Here is a 21,709-nt window from a genome sequence, read left to right on the forward strand (position 1 = left end):
TGGGAATACCACTCCTGTCTTTGTAAGGGACTAACTCCCCCTGGAAATTCTGCTTTGCCTGCCTTTTCCTGGTGAGCCCTTACAACCCTTTCTGTTCCCACACTTATGCTTTATCTTTACAAACTGGATCAGAAGCACTTAGGGCAAAGAGAATGAAAAGCCCCAGGGGAAAGAGAGCATTCCATATGCCTTGACATTACTCTGATCATCATATATTAAGGTATTTGCCAACTTTGTAATGATTATGGGCAGTAGTGGTACTGAAGTGGAAACAGCTTAAAATGACCATATTTGTGTTTTTGTAAGACTCTGTTTCATAGAATAACAGATAACTAGCCAAAGCATTTGTCCACATGTAATGCCAAATAACATCAAATAAAATTGAATAATTTTGCAGAAAATAATAATAAATTAAATTAAATGAACTGCTAACACCCAAGGGTGTTAAGGCTGAGTTAGGGGAGAAATCAGTAGCTTAGCTGTGGTGCATGTATACCAATGCACACAGCATGGGTAACAAACAAGAGCTGGAAGCTGTGGTACAACAGCAAAGCTGTGGTTGCCACCATGGAAATGTGGTGGGATGACTCACATAGCTGGAGCACTGCACAAGCTCTTCAGAAGAGAGAGGAAATGGGGAAGAGGTGGAGGGGTGGCCCTTTATATTAGGGAGGCTTTTGATGCCATGGATATTGAAACTAATGGCAATGAAGTTGAATGCCTATGGATAGGAATTAGGGGGAAGGCCAACAAGGCTGACATCCTACTGGGAGTCTGTTATCGTCCACCCAACCAAGAAGAAGAGGTGGACAACTCATTCTATAAGCAGCTGGAGAATGTTTCAGGATCAGCAGCCCTTGTTCTTCTAGGTGATTTTAACCTACCAGACCTGCTGGGAACTTAATACAGCAGAAAAGAGGGAGTCCAGGAAGATCTTAGAGTGTGTAGAGGACAACTTTTAGTCACAGCTGGTGAGTGAGTCCACCAGTAGGGAGGAACTGTGTTAGACCTGTTGTTTGCAAATAGAGATGGGCTGGTGAGAGATGCAGTGGTTGGAGGCCACTTGGGGCAGAGTGATCATGAAGTTACAGAGTTCTTGATATTTGGTGAAATCAGGAGGAACATCAGTAAGACTTTTTCATTGGACTTCCAAAGGGCAGACTGGCCTATTTAGGAGAGTTATTCAGAGAGTTCCTTGGGAAGAAGCCCTTATAAACAATGGAGGAAAGGTGGGCGTGCTTCAAAACAGAGATCTTGAGGGCAACTTTTGTGAAGGATAATAGAAAATGTTTTTACTATTATATTAATGGCAAAAGGAAGGGTAAAACCAACCTTTACTCGCCACTGGATGCAGGAGGGAACTTAGTAACTGCAGATGAGGAGAAGGCAGAAGTGCTTAACACCTTTTTTCCCAGTGTCCAGGTGGAAAAGGACCTGAGGGTACTCATTGACAGCCAGCTGAACATGACCCAGCAGTGTGCCCTGGTGGCCAAGAAGGCCAACGGCATCCTGGCCTGGATCAGGAATAGTGTGGCCAGCAGGAGCAGGGAGGTCATTCTCCCCCTCTACTTGGCACTGGTGAGGCAGCACCTTAAGTGCTGTGTCCAGTTCTGGCCCCTCAGTTTGGGAAGGACACTGAGACACTGGAGTGCATCCAGAGGAGAGCACCAGGGCTGGAGAGGGGCTTGGAACACAAATCCTGTGGGGAACAGCTGAAGGAGCTGGGGGTGTTTAGCCTGGAGAAAAGGAGACTCAGGAGTGACCTTATCACTCTGTACACAGTCCTGAAAAGTGGTTGTAGTCAGATGGGGGTTGGTCTCTTTCTCCAGGCAGCAACTGACAGAACAAGAGAACCAGTCTTAAGCTGTGCCAAGGGAAATGTAGGTTGGATATAAGGAAAAAGTTTTTTATTGAAAGAATGATCAAGTACTGGAATGGCCTGCCTTGAGAGGTGGTGGAGTCACCATCCCTGGATGTGTTTAAAAAAAGACTGAATGTGGCACTTGGTGCCATGGTTTAGTTGAGGTGTTAGGGCATGGGTTGGACTCAATGATTTTGAATGTCTCTTCCAACCTAGTCATTGTGCTCTGTTAAAATATGCTCTGCAATGGCAGGAATCAGCAACACACACCACCACTCCTCTCAGAAGTAGTGGAGAATGCTTACGAGTTGTAATAGAGCAGCACTCAAAGGGAAAAGTGTCAAAGTCTGTTTAATTGGGTTTTTTCCCCTCTGCATAGGTAGCATTAGGTGCAAGAAAAGAGTAATACAGGCAAGGTTTTTGCCTGTGTAGATAAAGTACCTTTAATTCTGTCAGGAAAAGATATTAGAAATATTATATTTGGAAGCACTCATCAGCTACAATATCAGTTCACTTAAGTGATGTTTTTAAAGATATAGGTAAGAGTCCTATCCAGTCAATAATATTTTGTTCTATCTGTGGAGAGATCTTACTCCATTTTTATGCTGTGCATTTTATTACCTTAAACACTATTCCAGAAGCTCACAGGGTGATGTATATCAAGTGCAATGTTAGTACAGCATTAAGGCATTTATTCTATATAATCTTTGTTATTTAATCTGTGTTGCATTAGCTCTAGTATCTTTTACATGATGTATCAATATGTGGTATAGTGCCATCATCCAAAAAATAACAAAAACAAGTTGCAAGAAAAATAGAAATCTAAAGTCTTGAAACAATGTTCTAATTTACAACTTGCCATATTTTGGAAAACAAGATTTCTTGCCCCTCTATTTTGCTTCAGATTTACCCATTTTTTGGGCCACTGGCAGTATGCCCAAAGCAATTATAGCAAGTGACAGTACATTTGATTTCCAGCTGCATTAGTAAGTGTGGAATTTCTGGTTGTTGTGCTATAAGCAGCTTGTTGTTATCTAAAAGAAAAGTTTGGAAGCTTACACAGGATTAATTAAAATCAATGAAGGATTTAAAAGTGAACACTGAAATTATTGCTGAAGAAATATAATTAACAAAGTAAATTGGATCCTAAAATGGCCCCAGATCATCCCACAGAGACACAGTGCAAGCCCTCACTGATGAGGAAGCCAGAAATATTTTATGGGAGCTAAAAGAAGGGGCAGCAACAGAAAACCATTGTACTGGAAATGTCCTACTGATGACCCAGGCTCACATTAAGAGGCTATTTAGTTACTTAGATTTACATGTCACCAATAGCATTGTGTAAAAAGTAAATATTTAGAAGTAAATATATTCTTGCTATTGAGTTTCTGCATTGTTGTATCCAAAGCCACAAACCACACATAATTTCCATTTCCCGTCTGTATCTCTAACTGTTAAATAGTTGAAAAACTCATTAATAAATCTACATAGAACTTTTTATATTCATCACTTCAGATAAAGTATTCTAATTTCACTACTTGGGATCTGTCATGTAAAATCTGCACATGGAATTTCTTTTGCATCTCTGACAGTACAGGGAGTACAGATTTTCTTAATATCTTTGCTGTACTGCAATGTTCATATGATGACTGTCCATGTCTATCCATCCCTGACTCCTGGAGTCTTTAGAAAAGCAAATGCTGCTACGTGTTTGGCATGATCAACAGTTAGAAAATAGAATGCAAGCAAGTGTCTGAGCCACATTATGAAAAATCAGTTGCCCGTTGCCAGCCTCTTCATTATGTCATCATTCCTACCTTGGCAACCACCCCGTCTCAAGCCAGTCCTTGCTAAATTCATTACCCTTGCAAATTGCTCAGATTCATATCTGTCTGTTTTCTGAAACCGAAGCCATTGAAATAAATAGATTCCCATGGATCTTTGTCAGTTTTCAATTGAGACTTTAATTTTTTCACTTGCTTCTTGCTCCTCCTTACAGTCTTGGCCTTGGCTGCATTCACACCCTTTCCCCTTCCTGCTGTCAATGTTGTCACTGGGCTGTGACATCCCCAGCCTTCAGGCTTTTTCATGCATGTGCCTGTTGCTGAGGAGATGGTTCCAGGTGTGAGCAGCAGAAAGAAGTATTTATGCCTAAATTACTTCTAAAATCATAAGAAAGAGTTCACTAGAGGTTTATGGAGGCTTTCCTTGCCATAGCTTAAAGTGATAATTTTGTTCACAAAAAAGTGATCATTTTTGTGCATAAATTTAATGACAAGACATGTCAGGAAAACCTATAAAAATGAAAAAGAGGTTTTTGTTGTTTTCATGGAAAGCTTACCTCAAAACTACATTTGTTTTCACGTGTTTTAGTTCCATTTACTTTTAGGAGCTTCTTCATGCTCCAATCCCTTGCAGTAACTGTTCTAGACAGGAGTTTTGTTTTAGAACTAGTACCACTAGGCCATAATATTGTAACAATTTCACGTGTTATGTGTGTCATTTTGTCAGTGATGCTACATCTGCCCGGAAAAGCAGCTTGTTCATGTGTCTTTCCAGTGTGTGTTTCCAGGAAATGAGAAGGTAGCCAGAATCACTAGCATGGGATTCTTACTCTGCCTCACTCACCAGTGCTGGTCTCAAGTCTTAAGTAGGGGATAAATAGACATCTCCATAAAGGGCCATTGGTGCAAATGCTGCCTCTTCTTCAAGTGTTTGTGCATTCAACACAGCCTTGTCTTGCCAGAGACAATATTGATATAACTCTTCAGTCGGGGACTGCCCTGCAATTCGTGTTACAAGGGTTTTATCTTCACCCATTACATGTACAAAACCTGTGCATGAAGAAGTGTAGCCTGTAACTCTGCTTTTAACCAGCCTGAAAAAAGGAAAGCCAGACTCTACAACCTGCATCATGACCCATGATGCCTGGGGCTGCTTACCTAGAAAAATATTTTTGTAGCTATTTGCTCAATTTGCTCAAGTAGAAATGGTGACTTTTTGACTTCAAGCTGTTGCACGTGGCAGTCTGGTACGTGCCTGCACATCTGAGAGCAGAGAGAGTCTAAAGGCTGATAAAGAGACCATCGATGGTGACTGTTTTAAGATTCCAAGGGCTTAAGGGGCTTGCTAAAAATTACCATTTGTCAAAGAAATAAGTGCTTATTAATTTAATAACTTATTAATTGAAGGGTGCTAGCTGCAATATTGTTAAAACTTGAGCTAAATGACAGTAGACGTGTGAGATTTTATATATCTCACTTGTTAGATGCAAGTGATCCAGGGGTTATTTGACAATGACTTGTTAGATGCAAGTGACCCAGGGGTTATTTGGCAATGACTTAATAGGGCAATAAAAGACTTTTTTTACTGCAGTTTATGTTCTGCTTTGATTTTCTGCCTAATGTGAAGGAGGCATGAAATATAATGGAATAAAAAGATCTATGGAGCATTGACTAAGAGTTTTAAACTCCATCTCTCTTGATCCTATATACTAAAATAAATGTTTTCCTTCTTTCAAGTAGATTTCTATGTAGTGTTATTAGGTGGTCATACAGATATGAGTCAATTTTACTTTAGGATTCCTACCCCCTGATTTCTACCTCTCTTGCAATTGCATCAGAACCAATATTTTAAGGTAAAAATTCTGTTTCTTATTTGACAACTTGAATTTATCCCCTAAGAAGGACACTGTAAGCCATTAGACCCAGAGCCTTTTGAACCTTCTTCATGATCAGAGTAATTGCTGTATGAATTTTATACCTCCTTTCTTATCTGAATAATACACATCTACCTGTGTCTACTGCTGGCTTTCATCCACCTTAACAGCTCTGAGCTGTATCTGCTTTCAAGTGTCAGATCAAGGTGTCACAGCAATGGCATTGCTTACCTTAATCATAAAAATGATGTCCACATTTTCAGCAAAAAAAAAAATCTTCAGGCCTGTTTTGAAGTTTTGTTCTTAGTCATCATGCTAATTTATTTGTTTATTTTCAATAGTGAAGGATAAGATAAAGAAAAAGGTAAGATAACAAAAGATAAACCATTTTTTTTTACTTTGGAGGACACATGCCTGCACTGCCCATAAGCATCCAGCCAGCAGATTGATTTGGTACATGAACATTTCTCTTTAAGAAGAGTTTCTGAATTTTTACAAATGGTTTGTGGTGGGGTTTTTTTTTGGTGTTTTTTTTTTTTGGTTTTTTTTTGTGCTTCTTCAGCTGTAGCATTTATAACAATTTTATTCGTTAATTCCAACTCCTGGTATGAACACAAACTTCTGATAACACAGAGACGAGAAAGTTGTGCATTCAGCTGTGAAAATGTCCAAGGAATAATATTTGACATTACTTCATATGTATTCACTCAAAAAATAGTCAAAAAATTTGGTGGAGCAGCTGGCATCCTCATTCTACTACTCAGAATTCATGGCACTTTAAAATCTAGCCCTAGACTGCCAATTTCAAAATACATTTATTCCAATTTTTATAAACACAATTTTACATCTATTTCTATTGTGGGGGGAGGGAACAGAACAGATTTTTATGAGGCATTCGGCTGGTTTTACCCTACATGAAGAGGAACACAAGCAATTCTAAGCAAATATGCTCTGGGCATTTGGGCATTTGGAAGGCATAGTTGGGGTAATTTAAATGCTGTTTGCACTGCTAGCTGTGTTTGGTTTATTCTATCATCACTGGCATTTATTGAGAAAACACAATTTTGCTTAAAACACAAATGGAGCACAAGTTATATCGATCCATAATACGCATCTTAAAAGAGTGAGACTGACAGTGCAATTTTCAATTATTCCACTAGGTTTAATTACATTTTATGCAGACCAGAAAAGAATGGTAAAATGTACTTTTTTCTCTGGTAAATTTTATGTATGTGGTTTATTGTGAAATAATAATAATTTTTTTAAGTAGACAAATATTAGTTTAGTGTGCTTTATTCATAAAAGAAAATATATATTTCAAAATCCATGTCAGGGGAAGTCTCTGGTTTGGAGACTTTCCTGTATATGTTCAGAAACTTAGCCTATTTCTATTGCAGATGCTTGTTAAGACTAGGGAGAGGGGAAAATATGAATTATCAAGAATCTCATATGATGTTTTATTTTCACAGGTATTGAAAATACTTATCCAAGCAAAAATTAACTACTGGCTAGGCAGTCAAGAATATTCTTAAATATTTCTGAGGTTGAATTGTTTTGAAGTATAGCACTGTTGACATTTTGTTTTCTTTTAAATGTAGTCATTTTGGCAGTCAGTGTTATAGATATTAAAGGTCAGTTTCACTCACAAAAACACTTTAAACTTATCAAATATTTGAAAACTAATCAGGCATTTTTTTATTCAGTGGTTCCTATTTAGATGTCTGTTTTTTTCTGGTATATTTGCAGTTTTGTATTTTTACCTTGTAGTCAAGTTATCAGGATGACACAGTCATGTAGGTTTTTCCTAGTTCTGTTTCTAGGTGTTTCCTTGTGAAATTAAATGCAAGCACCATCATGAACTTGCAGTTCCTCTTGGGTCACTCAGATTCTGTTGCTTGCCTCTTCTAGAAAACTGTTCCATTAGATAGGCTGTTTCAGCCTTTCTCCTTCAGATGAGGATCACTGAAATTTGGGATGATTTGTGGTTCTGTCCCTTTCAGAGTGGCTTGGGAAGTGCAGTCTTGGTGACATGGTCATATGAATTAACCTTCTCATAGAGACACTTCTTGGTCTCGCAAAGCCAATAACCATAGATGACTGTCAGCTGTATTAAAACCGTTCTTCATCATCACAGTTCAAAAATAGGTTTGTTTTCTTTATTTTCTTTTTTTTTTTTTTCAGAAAAACTAATACAGTGGTTTAGTTACAGGAGGATGGACTGAGGATGTCTTTAAAATGCAGAGCTACTGTCTTTTACTACTAAAGGCCTAGAATTACCAAGACATTGTCCAACTTTGAGAAATTTCTAAAATTACTTCTCCCCTGTTGATGATGCTGTCTGTGTCTGTGTTGGATGGTCAGGAGGCTCTGTAGGCTCCGTAGCTGTGTTGGATGGTCAGGAGGCTCTGCAGGCTCCATGGGTGTGTTGGATGGTCAGGAGGCTCTGCAGGCTCCGTAGGGGTGTTGGATGGTCAGGAGGCTCTGTAGGCTCCGTAGCTGTGTTGGATGGTCAGGAGGCTCTGCAGGCTCCATAGGTGTCTTGGATGGTCAGGAAGCTCTGTAGGCTCCATAGGTGTGTTTTTTCTGGGTGCATGCTGACCTCTCTGTGCTCTCCAGCACTGCTGTATCATTGCCCTCAGCAGGGAATTGGCTCCCCTGGACAAGTCATCAGCTTTGCCCACTGCAGAGCAGGCTCTAGCACAGTGTTGGTGGGTAGCTCATTGGTGCACTTTACTGTCTGATTAATGTGCCTGTTAATTGCACCGCACCACAGCAGCCGCTGGGAAGGAGAGCGGTGCTTGTGTCACAACAATTAACCTGTGTATTATGGCAAATAACTTTGTCATCTCAATGCATTAATGCAAAACTGGGACAGCATGGAAAGACACTGTTCAGCAGGCAGCCAACTTGTTCTTTAAGCCAGCAGGCGCAGAAAATGTATTTATTGGACAGCAATGTGAAGCAGGTGGGCTCAAAAGATAACAATGTACTAGAAGAAGCTGCTTTGTAAGGAGCAGCAGAAAGGAGAGTGCATTTTGAACAGGTATACAGAGATCTTGACATCTCATCACTATTTTCTGTGGCAAACCAGCACTGCTATTAACATTTTGACTTTAAATAATCTAATGTCATTCCTTCAGTATGTTTGGGAATCCTTTCCTTTCCTTTCCTTTCCTTTCCTTTCCTTTCCTTTCCTTTCCTTTCCTTCCCCTTTCTCCTCTTTCCTTTCCTTTTTTTCTTTTCTTTATTTTCTTTAAATTTGGGGGGGTTTTCTTTTTGGTTTTGGCCTTTTTTTGTTTTGGATTTGGTTGGTTTTTTTGAGGCAGGGAGACTATCTTTTAAACTAATGTCCCTAGCTTCCAACTGACTGGAGCTGTGCACTTAAAAATATGACTTTTAGTTATGACTCAAGAGGTCAATCAAAATACAAATATTTTGGCTTCACATCTTTCTACGCATATAAGTATTACCATGCCTTCTTTGGTCTTATGTTTTGGAGTGATGAGATAAATCCTGACATGACAGAAATTTGCCTAACTTTTTAACTTGGTGAAACCCCATTCAGATGGGCAAGCGAGTATGAAATCCTAAGTCAGTTCAACTAGAATCTCTTGTGGGTTCGTACCAAAAAAAAAAAAAATTAATAAAATAGAGAAGTTTCTTTTTCTTCCTAAAGAAAATTACCTATGTGGGTTCAGTGTGTCCTGAAAAGTCTGCCTGGCCTTAATACTGAATGACCATCCTGTGTGGAAAGAGGCAATAGCTGATTCCAACAGATAGCCTGTGTCCAGGCATAACTTACAGGAATTCCTATGTTCAGCACAGTATTGAAATGTGACCTGTGGCCACAACAAAATTAAAAAATAATTTTATTGATGGGGTTAATTTTTTCTAAAAGGAAAGAAAAGGAAAAAAACCCACAAAATGCAACAATTTCTGGGAATATGGGGAAATGTATCTAATCATGCTTATCCTTGTATGTATCTGTTTATGTGACATCAGGATAATTAAAAATGCAAATTACTTGTTTAAATTGCTCCAAAATCATGGTTAATAGATGTATAAATCCATTTTAAAGAGATTTATAATGGTTGTTCTATGACTACACAGAAAGTCATGTTACCAGATTGCTACAAGTCATAAATATACGATGGAAGTTTTCTGGGTTTTCTATTGAAACATTATTTTGTTTTCTATGCCATTTACAAAATAATTATGAATTTTAGTTTCACCTTTTAGTCTGTTTGTGTTCTTTTATGATGGAATTTCTTGTAGATTTTCTTCTGTATGATCATGAATGTATAGTTGGTTTTGCTGTCTGGAAATAGGAGCAAAGGCAGAGATCAACTTTTCAAATACTGTTGTTCTCCCTTTTGAATTTAAACACAAGTATCTCTGGCTTATACCTGCTTTTTGTACTTTATTTTTTCACATTAAATTTTTAAATTTTATAAAGATGAATCAATGAATACATTTTTGATCTTTTTCCATTAATCTCTAGCATCTTGTCCCATTGATAGTCTCAGAGCTTCGACCTGATTTGTCTCTTCCTGTCTCTATTCACTTTGTTGTCTTCTTGCTGTTACTTTGGCTTCTTCTGTACATTGCTTCTATGTAAGAATGCTCCCACTCGGGAGCCACTTTCTGCCTATATTTCAGCATATTCTCAAACTTTAAAACAGAGCTTGAAGCAACCTTTTAGCTGAAACTCAACATCGTGCCCTCAAAATCTTTAGGAGAGTCGCTATTGACTTTGGCAAGAGGGGGGAATCAATGTGTGGTGCAGTTTAGCCTCATCGTCTTATTGTGTCTCATCATTAACTGACACTGAAAGCTGCTAGATGGTGCAGAAATTCTCTTTATGGCATGCTTCAGGAAAAAAGAGCTGGACTGCTGATTATGAACTCTGCATAGGACAACCATATAGATAAGCATAGAAATTTTGAGCATATCAGATAGAGAAGGACCTTCAGAGATCACTGCATCCAGCCATATGCTACAAGCAGGGAACTAATAAATTAGTCTTGCCTAAAATAATTAATCCTTTGGTGTATTTAAAGTATATAATCTAGGTGGGCAGCTATTGAGACCAATATGAGTTGCAATAAAATTTGCAATTAGGTACTTAAGCTTTCAGTATTTCTGCTAATATTAGGAAGGTAGCACACAGAATTTACTTAAAATAAGGACCATGGAAAACTCACTATTATGTGAGTTTGAATGGTATGTGATAAAGAATTTTGCAATGTGAATTCAGCAAACCATGGACTGCCTGTAGGCATCCCTGCTCCATAAATATTCATCTGACCTTCTGGTTCAGCTGCAGTCAGAGGGTAGAAGCCCTTGTAGATTCAGTGAAGCAAGTCAGATCATGGTCGTGGGAGACAAGGACCTATAACATTCCTGTTTCCCTTTGTTCCACCTAATTTCTATAGGCAGGAACTTCTTTAACCGCTAATGAGCCATTATTTTCATATTAATCATATGTTATGTGATCCTTGGATAAATTATCAGAGCTGAGGACAGCTGAATGAAACCATTTTCATAAACACAGGTGTTTTCAGGTGATTTGTTTTGACTTATCTAGAAACCAAACTTCCGTCATTTGTTACAGTTATTCTAAGCATGTGTTGACTGGTCCTTACCATATAAAGATCTAAAGCCTGGCTGCTTCCCTAACTGTCTTCATGAAAGCAAACATGCATGAAGCATTTTCCTTTCACCTCATCAAGAAAATGAATTATTTAAAAGCACTAGCCTATAAAACCATTCTGTATCACAACCCTTAAGCAGGTTATAGCCCAGTGGTTTCACAGAAATAAATCTGAAGAAGAAACAAATAAAAGACTGCCTCTGTAATGAGTGAGTGGAAGAAACTCTAGGAGACATTGAGTAGAAGAATCTCATTTATAGGAGTTGATTGATATCCACAGAAAACTTCTTAACCTTGCAAGAAGGTTGAGAAAAGAAAATAGCCATAAGAAAAATTACTGACTAGGACTCAGTACACTGATATCAGTTAACTATCTGATTAAAATGAAGGAGCATTTAGATTTGACTCCTCCTTTAACCCATCAACAAATTGAACACTGTCTGTATAAATTTGTAATTCAATGTGCATTTTTTGTGGGAAAAGTTTCCATGGTAACACAGCAGAAAATCAATAAAAGAGTTGTGGTGTGATCTAAACACTGCCTCACCTCCAGGTAAAGTTTTAAGCAGTACAAAAAACAGTTATCAACAAACTGGAGATATTTTGTCTAATTCAGCCAGTTGCTTAATGTTTTTTTAAAAATTACTCTAACTTCATCCTCTAAGACTGTCCTGTTCTATAACTATAGTTTCTCCAACAGTTCAATTTAAGAATTAAATTGTTTTGCCCCATGGGTCAAGTGATAACAACTTAAGTAGCCAGGCAGTAAACACAAAGGACCATGACTGGACCAGTTTAACAGGTCTGCTAGTGTTTTAATGACTTTGATCCTCGTTAAATATTCTGTTTCCTAGTATATCAATTTGGTGTCATTACACTGCTCAGGTTGGAAAGGGAATTCATAAAATGCTAAATGCTCATTTATGCTTTTTTTCTGCTTAGGCAGAAACATCTTTTTTTTTATTAGTCTGGAAATTAATGAGTATGTCACAAAATATATGTATAACAGTCTTGCAAGAATTTGCCTTCAGTCAGACATAGAGAAAGTTATTTTTATACCTGAAAGTATCACAGGATACAGAGACACTGAGGCTGGAAGGGACCTCTAGGGGTTATTGAGTCCAACCCCTTTCCCAGGCAGGGCCACATGCAGCCAGTTGCTTACAGCAGTAGCCACAGAGCTTTTGAATATCTCCACAGATAAATAGTCCACAAAGCCTCTGGGAAACCCCAAGCCTTGTGTTCTCTAGGCTAAACAGCCCCCTAATCATCTTTTCTGGAATGTCACCACTGGAGTGTCCTTCACTGAACTCTCACCAGTAATTCCATATCTCTGTGGTGCTGGGGAATCTTTTTTGTCGGTTTTTTATGATACTGCCAAAAATTCTGTAAAGTATGCAGGCTGCATAACACAGATTATTGTTAAAATCAAGAATTACTCTGTTAGGTACAGAATCCCATGCCCTAATCTTTTCACAAAAAATCCCTCAGTTAAAAATAAATACTTAAAATTGAGCAATGAAATTCAGAAAAACTATTAAAATTCCTGTAGAGAGTCACTTGCAGAAGGATATACCAACTGGCCAACAGAAAGCCTGTTTAATGGGGAAAGATACAAAGTACTGGAAACATGCAGACTTGAGAAAGCAGAGAGGATTTGATTGCAAAGACCAGTGCATGTGCCTCAGGAAAGAACTGGTCAGATTAAGAAGGATGGGAAAAAAAGGCTTTGAGTTGTGATGTGCTGAGAACTGACAGTAAAGGGAAAATTTACCTCTAAGCAGAAGCAGATCAGTAGCAGTGAAAAGTTAAGATGAAATATTCAATATATGCAACTGAGCAGTACCAAAGGATGTAATCTGCAACATTGGTATCTTAAATTCCTTCCTTCATCAGCAGTAAGAGCATGAAAAAGCAGGAAGAACTTTAGTAAATCCTGCCAATTTTTATTAAGGTATCAAAAATCAGCTGAGTACTTTCTCTTCTGGCATCTCATTCAGAAAATATTTGACTGACTATGCATAAAATTAAAGGGCATAGATCCAGTAGAGGGTTGTACCCAAGAACTGCATGAATTAGATAAGCCAAATACTTTGTGCCGTGATCTTTCTGTGTAGTCAGTTTTGCTTAATTTTACTAACTGTCTACAACAAATGTGGAGATTTTGCCAAGGACTCCCTATGAACACAATATGAACAATTCAGCTTTCCGTATAAAATTTAGACATAATTGTGTCATGAAATTAAAGCACTACTATAGACCAAAATCTGTCATTTACCGCTGGTAACAGCTAGCAAAATTTTGGCTTCTTTTTTTTCTTGGGGTTGCGGGGAGGACGGGTGGTTAGTGTTTTTGTTTGTATGTTTTTGTTGCTTCATTTTTATTTTGTTTTGGTTGGTTGGTATTTTTTGAAAGAAGGGTTGGGTTTGTTAGAGTTTGTTTGGGTGTTTTTGTGGGGATGGGTGAGGGGAGGTGGATTTTCTTGTTTCATGTTTAATTACTGTTAGGAGACCTGGAAAAACTGTGCTCAAGTTATACCCAAATTTTTCACCAATTAGAATAGATTTAATTAGAACTTTCTGCCTAACATGTGCAAGGAGAACTTGTGAATTGTATTTCACATTACTAACTCAGTGGAAGCTCAGCAATATCAGAGTAGGATTTGTGTGTACTCTGTCAAAAGAGGTGCTTTTCTAAAGATCACATCCATCATGTCTAAAGCTGTTCCTGAGTTTGGATGATTCACGTTATGTGGTAGTTACATTTTGTCCTCTGCACTTATGAAAAATAAAATTGTCACACAGCAGTTCAATTTGGACTTCACCCAAGAGTTCCTACTACCTGATGCTGGTACTTATTCTACAGTGTATGAGTTTTCCCAGTTTACTAATTTGCAGGTTAAGTGAAGGGGTAAAACACGCACATCTTACAAGAAAATTAAATGTGCAAAACCATGCCAATGACACATTCCCACATAAAAGCTTGAGCGTAGCTGAAATTAAATTGTCACTACAGAAATGTGTTTGCACATCTCTACTTTGGAAGTGAGATGTATCGTACTGAAGAGAAAATATGCAAATAAGTAATGTTTTAGTAGAAATGGTATGCCACTGTTTACTCTCTGTGTAGAGTTCCAGCATCCTGATCTACACAAAAATCATCCATGTTTTAAAACAATTAACAAAGGGAACCAGAAGAAGAAAATGAAGCAATGGTAGTAGAAGTAAATGTACAAACCTGTAAAACCTACATGGTTTGATTGGAATGAGTAATGACATCTATAAAAAAAAACCAAAACAAAAAAACAACAACCTAATAAACAAAACAAAACAAAAAAAACAAACCAAAAACCACACACAATAATAAACAACTTGAGAAAGTGAGATGAAATAAGGAAAAAAAATTGTCATCTTTGTTCTAGAAAGAGAGGGAGCACCATCCCTCTGCCCAAAATTCCAGATTTTCTGTATTGATTCTTCTCAATATATTCTCTGATACCTTTACCAGATTTTCTCTATTGGTTCTTTTAAATATATTCTCTGCTTGCTCATTTCAATAACTACTAAGAAGTAAGAAACATATCAGTGGCATGATAGAGTTGTTGTCTAGCTAGCAATAATATATACATGACAGAAAAGAGGTTTTTACAATATATATTTTCTACCTAAACAGTAGCTATATGATCTGAGCATTATAAATGCTTAATTAAATGTACTGGGCAAAAGATTATTTTGGTTATTGTGATTTTTAAAGAAGCAATAGCCTTTGCGTGATGAAATCTTTCCTCTTTCTAAATGTAGAAGGGAAGATGAAACAGGAAACAGGGCAAGAGAAATGGAACTCACTTTCAATTAAGGCATATATTTACTTATGTAGTCAATGAAATGAAAAAGGTAATTCAGAGTGCCTAATTTAGCCTTCTTGGATGAAAGCCTGTTAGTCTCTGCAATAGGATTCCTTCCTCAGAGCTGGCCCCTTCCCCCTCTGCAATCTGGAAACATGCTGAGATCAGCCAGTGCCAAGCATGCAAAGATTTCCTCTCTTGTGCCTAAGTGAATGTATGGTTTCCATTTGCCAAAGGTGCAAATACAATTTTCTCTTGAGGTTGGATGGAAGATCTAGTAGCAGCCTGAGGCAGAAAGGTCCCTAGGCCTGGCTGTATTCTGTTTTTCTATGAGTCTGTTCAGCAAAATGGGAAACACTGTCCATGGCATTCAGCCACTGGTGCTGCAAGACATATTTGACTGCCAAGAGAACTGTGTGTGAATGTCTCATTAGGGCTGAAGATCCTGACTTTGTGTTCCCAGATATCCATGCCATCTTTTAAGGTAGTAACTTAAGTGTGTAGAAGCTTGAACTCGGATTCCATGCATGGCTGAATGGTAGCTGAGATTCTAGAATCTACCAATGATAATATTGGTAGGAGATAGAGATAAGCATTTTCTTTGTTAGAAAAAATTAGTAAGTGGAAAACAGGACTTCATGTCAAAACCACTACCCTTTTTCTCCACTGTGAGCACCCTGAATATTGACTGAACTCAACAGGTACTGAGGGACCTTCGAGCCTTTGCAGACACAGTCCTTTAGATACTTTTATACCTTGCTCAATGAGAAAACCCATCTCTGCAACTGGTGGAATATTCAGCCCTTTAAGGCTTTTCATTTGTTTGTGTTTCCAGCTTTTGCAGAATAACTGAAGCATTACATACTGTCATAAAATGACTGGATTTTGTATAGCTTTCACTGTAAATAACATGCATGTATTTTATGAAAAACTATTTTCCTGAGTGTTTTAAAATCTACATTAAAACTTAGGTTTTATATTTAACATAAATTGAATAGCTGAGTTCTCTCTTTGGGATTCCATCTTGTGAATTCATCACTCTTATTTCAATAGTATTTTTAATGACACTTGGTCCTTCTACTCTTTCTATAGTTTATAACTGATAAGAATTAGAGATGTCTGATTTTTTTTTCTATTGAGAAATGGCTTGGCATTCATTTAAATCAAATTTAGAAGCCATTGTGTTCAACTTGATAAGGCTTAAAGGAGTTTTCAAAAGCTGAAAGAAGGAGTGGTGATATGATTTCTTAAGAACCAATGTTTTCTGCAATAGAGAAGCATTTCTGGTTGAGTGATTTTAAGTGTCTTGTTATAATAATATTTTAATTTCTTTTTACTGGCTTATTTTGAAGATGAACATGAATGTTGAACACATTGATCTTGAATAACCTTGAATGTTAGAAATTCAAGCTCAAAATTTTCATACCATGTGATTTCCTTCTCATGCCTCATCACTGAATCTGTGTACTTGTACCATGTCTCTCCTGTGTTCAGAACCATCTTTCAGTCATTGTTGAAAAGGTTTTTCAGCTGTCTTAGACATGTAGGCATGTGATTTCACTTCAGGAAGAGGAGATTAGGTCATCTTCCTAGAACTGATGAGAAAGAAGTGACATCTATCAGATTTGCTCTTATTTTCCACTTTCAGCAGTAAAAAAATTAGTTAGATGTAGTTTAAGCCAAAAATTTTAGAAGGTTGAGAGAGAGTAGGCTAGCCCAATGAGAGTCTTAAGTGGAAATTGAAAGCTCAAGAGATTTTCAAAGTGACATGGATCATAACAAGATGTGGAAGGCTGGGAATTCATGAAGACACTTAATTGACAGCCTTCACCACAGCCAAGAAAAGAAACGGTTTCCCTCACTGCTGACCTTGCCTGCTAGCTATCCTGGGATAGCAGAAGCGCTTACACTGCAGTTCAGTGAAGTGGAGTGATGAAGAATTTTTTTGGTATTATTGCTGGCTTAATCTTCTTTTCCATGGTAGGAAGTATGCAAGAGCAGGTAAAGTGGTTGGGGACCACTTGAGGATGAGTATGTGTTTACATCACCTTGATAGGTTTATTAAACAAGATAAAGAACTGAAAGTTGAATTTCAGTAGGAAAGTGTGAGTCTAGTCTTGGAGGCAAAAAGACTGGCAAGAAGATCATTAATGACAGATTGGTGACAACCACTTTTAAGGTTATAAACTCATCCTGGGCTTTTATTTTGGTGCCAGCCCTCTGTACTGTACACAAAAGGAAGGCATTCCTGTTCTGTGATGGAGATTTCAAGGCAGTTTCCCCAAAAAGGTAGGAAAGGGAAAAGTTTCACTTCTGACACCAACCATCATATTAACAAACAGCTTCAGACAAAACAACGAGACATGGTTCTCTGATGACTGCTTCTTGAGTTTGGCCAGTACCAGAGCAGTCCTCTTTCCACTTTTACCTTTCCACTTTTACCTGCTGCAGAAGGAAAAGCAACAGTGGCAACATGAATCTATACATAATTACATTCATCCTGTGGTACACCTGTACCAAGTTTTCTTGTGCTAGGAGCTTTGCTGGTCTTAGTTGATATCATACATTATTTAGTTGAGCACACACAGATAAAATCAATGTTAGTCACATCAGTCACATTGGCAGAAATCCTCAGCAGTGATGCTTTTGAGATGTCTATTCTGTATGACTGAGACTGTGCAGAGAGTAAGAAGTTGTAGTTAAGGTTCATCTCCCATAAAGGAGGATGGGTAATGAATGGAGAAATTAGGGACAGAAATGTGTTCTTTAAATTGCATGTTGAACTTGCATGTTATGCACTGCTTTAGAAAAGAGCTGACGTGACCAATTGGAAACTGACTTCCTCTGCTCCAGACATCTTAGTGCAAAAGAGGCAACAAGCACCCGTGCAGTTCAGGAGAGGATATACCTCAGCTCTCTAGACCAGAATTGTCAGTGAGTAGTACATGTGGGGTGATCATAGTGGCTTTGACTTGATGGCTTTCTCAATGTATCAGTCCTGTTGATCAGACATGTCCCAACCATTATTTCCTCTGTCAATAAAACATAGTATTCTATCACATTGTATGGCAGTGTATCTCACATTCAAGAGTCCTCCTTCTGTCACATTGCTTGATGTAGGAAGTTGTAAGATATTCTGTTTTGCAAAACCCTGCTCTGTCGGATACCGTACAAAGAAATCAGAATGCACATGATAGTAGGTCTGTTAATGCCAACAAAGTCTCTCTGCTGCTCTTGGTCCTTTGTGGTCTTGCCTTCCTCACCAGCAGTCACTGAGCTTAGAAGCTGTGTTCTAGCTGTGTCAGGAATCACTACAACTTCACTACTTGTAATGATGTACCTATGTCAGCAGTGCACAGATGAAACTGGGTCTGACCCCTTACCAAGTTCCTGCTTTTCTGAAATGTCTCATAAAATGCTTGTATGACTAAAAAGGTTGCACTACCCTTTGTATAGCCATCCCTTCTTTACATTTTCAGATGTATCAAACTTTCAGGAGGCCTTTACTTGGACTCAGTAACAAAATCTTGGTTACTGCTAGCCATGACTTGCCTTTCGTATACTCAGCACAATTAGTAACAGAGGGTAAAAAGCTGGTTCTTCCTTGCTTACATTTAAAAAACTTTTCTGGTCAGAACAAATTATGATTGTTTTTATGCATTTTCCTGTCTATGGTGAATTTTAAAACGTTGTAATCATCACTGAGGACTGGCCATTGCAACTGAGTCCCCAAATCACAGAGGACAGATCCACAGTTTTGTGAAAATATTGTCAAAGCATAAATAATACTGATGTTAACCTTTGAAAATTTTCTTTGTTGTCTTAGTGCCTCAAAGTGTATAATCAGGGTGGACATTTGAAATCTTTTCTTCCTGCCTTTTTCTTACCTTCTTGACAAAGGTCATCAAATCCTGTGGCATTTTTTTTCCACTCTATTAAGGCATATATGCACCTTACCTAATGTGATCATGTACTCTGAACAAGTAATTATATCCATCAAAAATGGAATGTGAGTTGCAATACTGATGGCAACTTGTGAAAGTAGCAGCTTTTAGGGTGTAAAGTTTGTGCAAGAGTGAAAGTAATAATCAGTTCCCTAATGGAGCCATGACAGCAGACAGAATGATGACAAGCCATATGTCTACACTCTCTCAAGGGAAATAAGTAGAACCTGCATTATTTTGTTCGAACTGAATGAAGTAAAAAAATTCATAGGATCTCCATTTTCCCTCTGCTGCCATTCATGACCTGCAACAATGAAAACAGCTATGAGTGCAGGTGGTAGCTGAAAGCAGTTTTGTTTCTGCACCTGCCTGTGCATGCTTCCTGAATTTAATCTTTCAGGAACTTTATTTCTTAAAAAAAAGTAATACAATGTGAACATGACTATATTTTTTTTCCTGGGATTTCATGGGAGGCAAGATTTTCCTCTTGCATCTTGGTGGTTTAATCCATACTCTCCATTTGGTTATTCATTCAAAAGGAAGTGGTTAAAATGCTCATGGAAAGAACTGTCACCACTCTTCTGTAGCTGTCATCTGATGTGAAGAGCAGCCTATTGTGTCTTACACCGCAGACAGACATTTCCCACCAAAGCATGATGAAACAGCCTTATCCTCATTACAGCTAATGTCTGTCTAAGGCTTTCTGCCTTAGATTAAGACTAGACTTCTAGCTTTCCTGACATAACTTTTATCTTTTGGGTAGGTGATGAGACATGGGGCTACAGTTATGCTTTACCAGCTTCTAATGTTGAAAGGAATGAGCATGTTTTCTTTGGGCAGACCCCAAATGGCTGTTCCTTGGCAAATACATTCCAGCCACATCTGATGATTACTTTTACTAAGTCTAAACCTAATTATGTTGTAACCTGCACTTTGGCTTGGGAGGAAGGGATCACTGTTTATATACCCTGTGATTATATGGCATTTGCCACAGATATCCTATTGCTGCTTGTAACTTACCATATGATTAAATGACCAACATTTATCATCAGAGTGAAGTGTGCATTGTATCATATATCTTCCATAACATAGAACAACATTGTAACTTAAGTCTTCTGCTTTTTAGAAATTAATTTTTGGTGTAGTTTAGTCTAAAGACCTTTTCTATTTAATTCTTATGCCTCTTCTTCCAATAGTCATATTTTAGCTCATCATGTGATGGTCAAAATACTTACAGAAACAATTTCAATCTCAGTCATTTAGAATTTCTTTCAGATCATGTATCAATGCATAGTGAATTTGTGAAAGATGACCCTTCCGGTCTTTTGCAAATGTCTAAAATACATGAACCATGTGGTTTTATATGTATTTTTACTGTGGTGCAGAAACAAACCCAGTTTGATGTTTCTCTTAGTACATGCTGCCCTGGCAGGGCTGATGTTGTACAAGGGAGTGCCCAGGCAATCCATCACAGTATGTGCACTATTGCACTGATGAATACACTTCATCCTGTTAGAACCAGCCATGAGACCAGGCAGAACTGTATTTGCTAAAGGGCTTTGCAGAGATTGCAAACAAATCCGCTTCCTACTGATGGCTTTTTAGGCCTATGAGAAGCTGAACTATACAGCTACATGCCACCCAGCCTAGCCATGGCCTATTTCTCACTCTGACTCCATGGAAAAGATGGGTTATCACAGGTCTGAGATCTTCAGGTGGAAAAATCAATTCCCTTGTGCTCCTAAACCTCTGCAAGCACAACTCCAAAACAGGCTCACCACAGCTTTTTCTTAAGGGGGCACCCACACTTTAAGACCTTCTGGAATTGTACCAAAGACTTTTTTATAACTTTTTTATATCCATGAGTGAAATCATTTCACTTGTCCCTTTAGAGTCCTTATTCAGTCAAAAAACCACTATTTTAAGATAAAAACCATAAAGATGTTACTTTTATTTCAGTCTTTTTGTTCAAGTTGAAGCTAGTATACTTCCCATGACAGACCTGTAATCATTTAGTTCAAACTAGTATTGAAATTTTTTTTTGTCCTTTATTCTTTTGGGTCAGATAATTAAAACCTTGGACTTGGAACTGTGATACAGCACAGGTCCTGTTCTAATAGGAAGATAAGGGAAAGCTTTTTCTTTAATTAAAAGAAATAATTTGAAATGCGAGTGTAATTACCCAGTTTGACAGTGCAGATTTTCCTGACATCATTATGGGACTTTTGTTAAGTTAATTGCTTAGAGAGAAAGCTTCATCTTTTTGGATCTGGGTGAATATCTTCCTGTATTAATGGCACTGAGGAAGACATTTTGATCTTCCCATCCCCATCATGCATTACAAAGTTGTATATGACCATGATGGTAAAAACCCTGAAGGTCTTTAGTGCTGAAATTTTATAAAACTGAAAGATCATACAGGAACACTTTATACAGGCAATATTTCTCTTTATGAAAGGGAAATTTGTCCATTTCCCTACCTATTTGCAGAAGTTTTTTTTGTGTGCTTTAATTACAGACCAATACAGTGCTTTCATGTAAAGTAATTTGCTTTAATGTAAACTAATGTAGCAAAAGAGAGGAAACACAAGCTTGTTTGATGTTACCAAAGCTAATGTGATTTAATTCTCAAATTCTAAACACTGAGACTAATATATTCTAGTTTTTCCCCACTTAGATTTTTGCCTTTTCTCTGTTTAGTTCTGCTCATGTTGTTCTAGGCCAGATGTTTTCATACATTAGCTCCACA

At 37.8% G+C, this 21,709-nt stretch overlaps 1 protein-coding gene across 1 annotated transcript in view; it reads left to right on the top strand.

Moving 5' to 3' along the window:
• PLXDC2 (plexin domain containing 2) overlaps positions 1–21,709 on the top strand; it is a 251,777-nt gene that overhangs the window by 146,212 nt on the left and 83,856 nt on the right. The window lies entirely within an intron of this gene.

Source organism: Passer montanus, unplaced genomic scaffold, assembly GCF_014805655.1.
Source record: "Passer montanus isolate IOZ18808 unplaced genomic scaffold, ASM1480565v1 scaffold10, whole genome shotgun sequence".
Taxonomy (NCBI): Eukaryota; Metazoa; Chordata; class Aves; order Passeriformes; family Passeridae; genus Passer; species Passer montanus.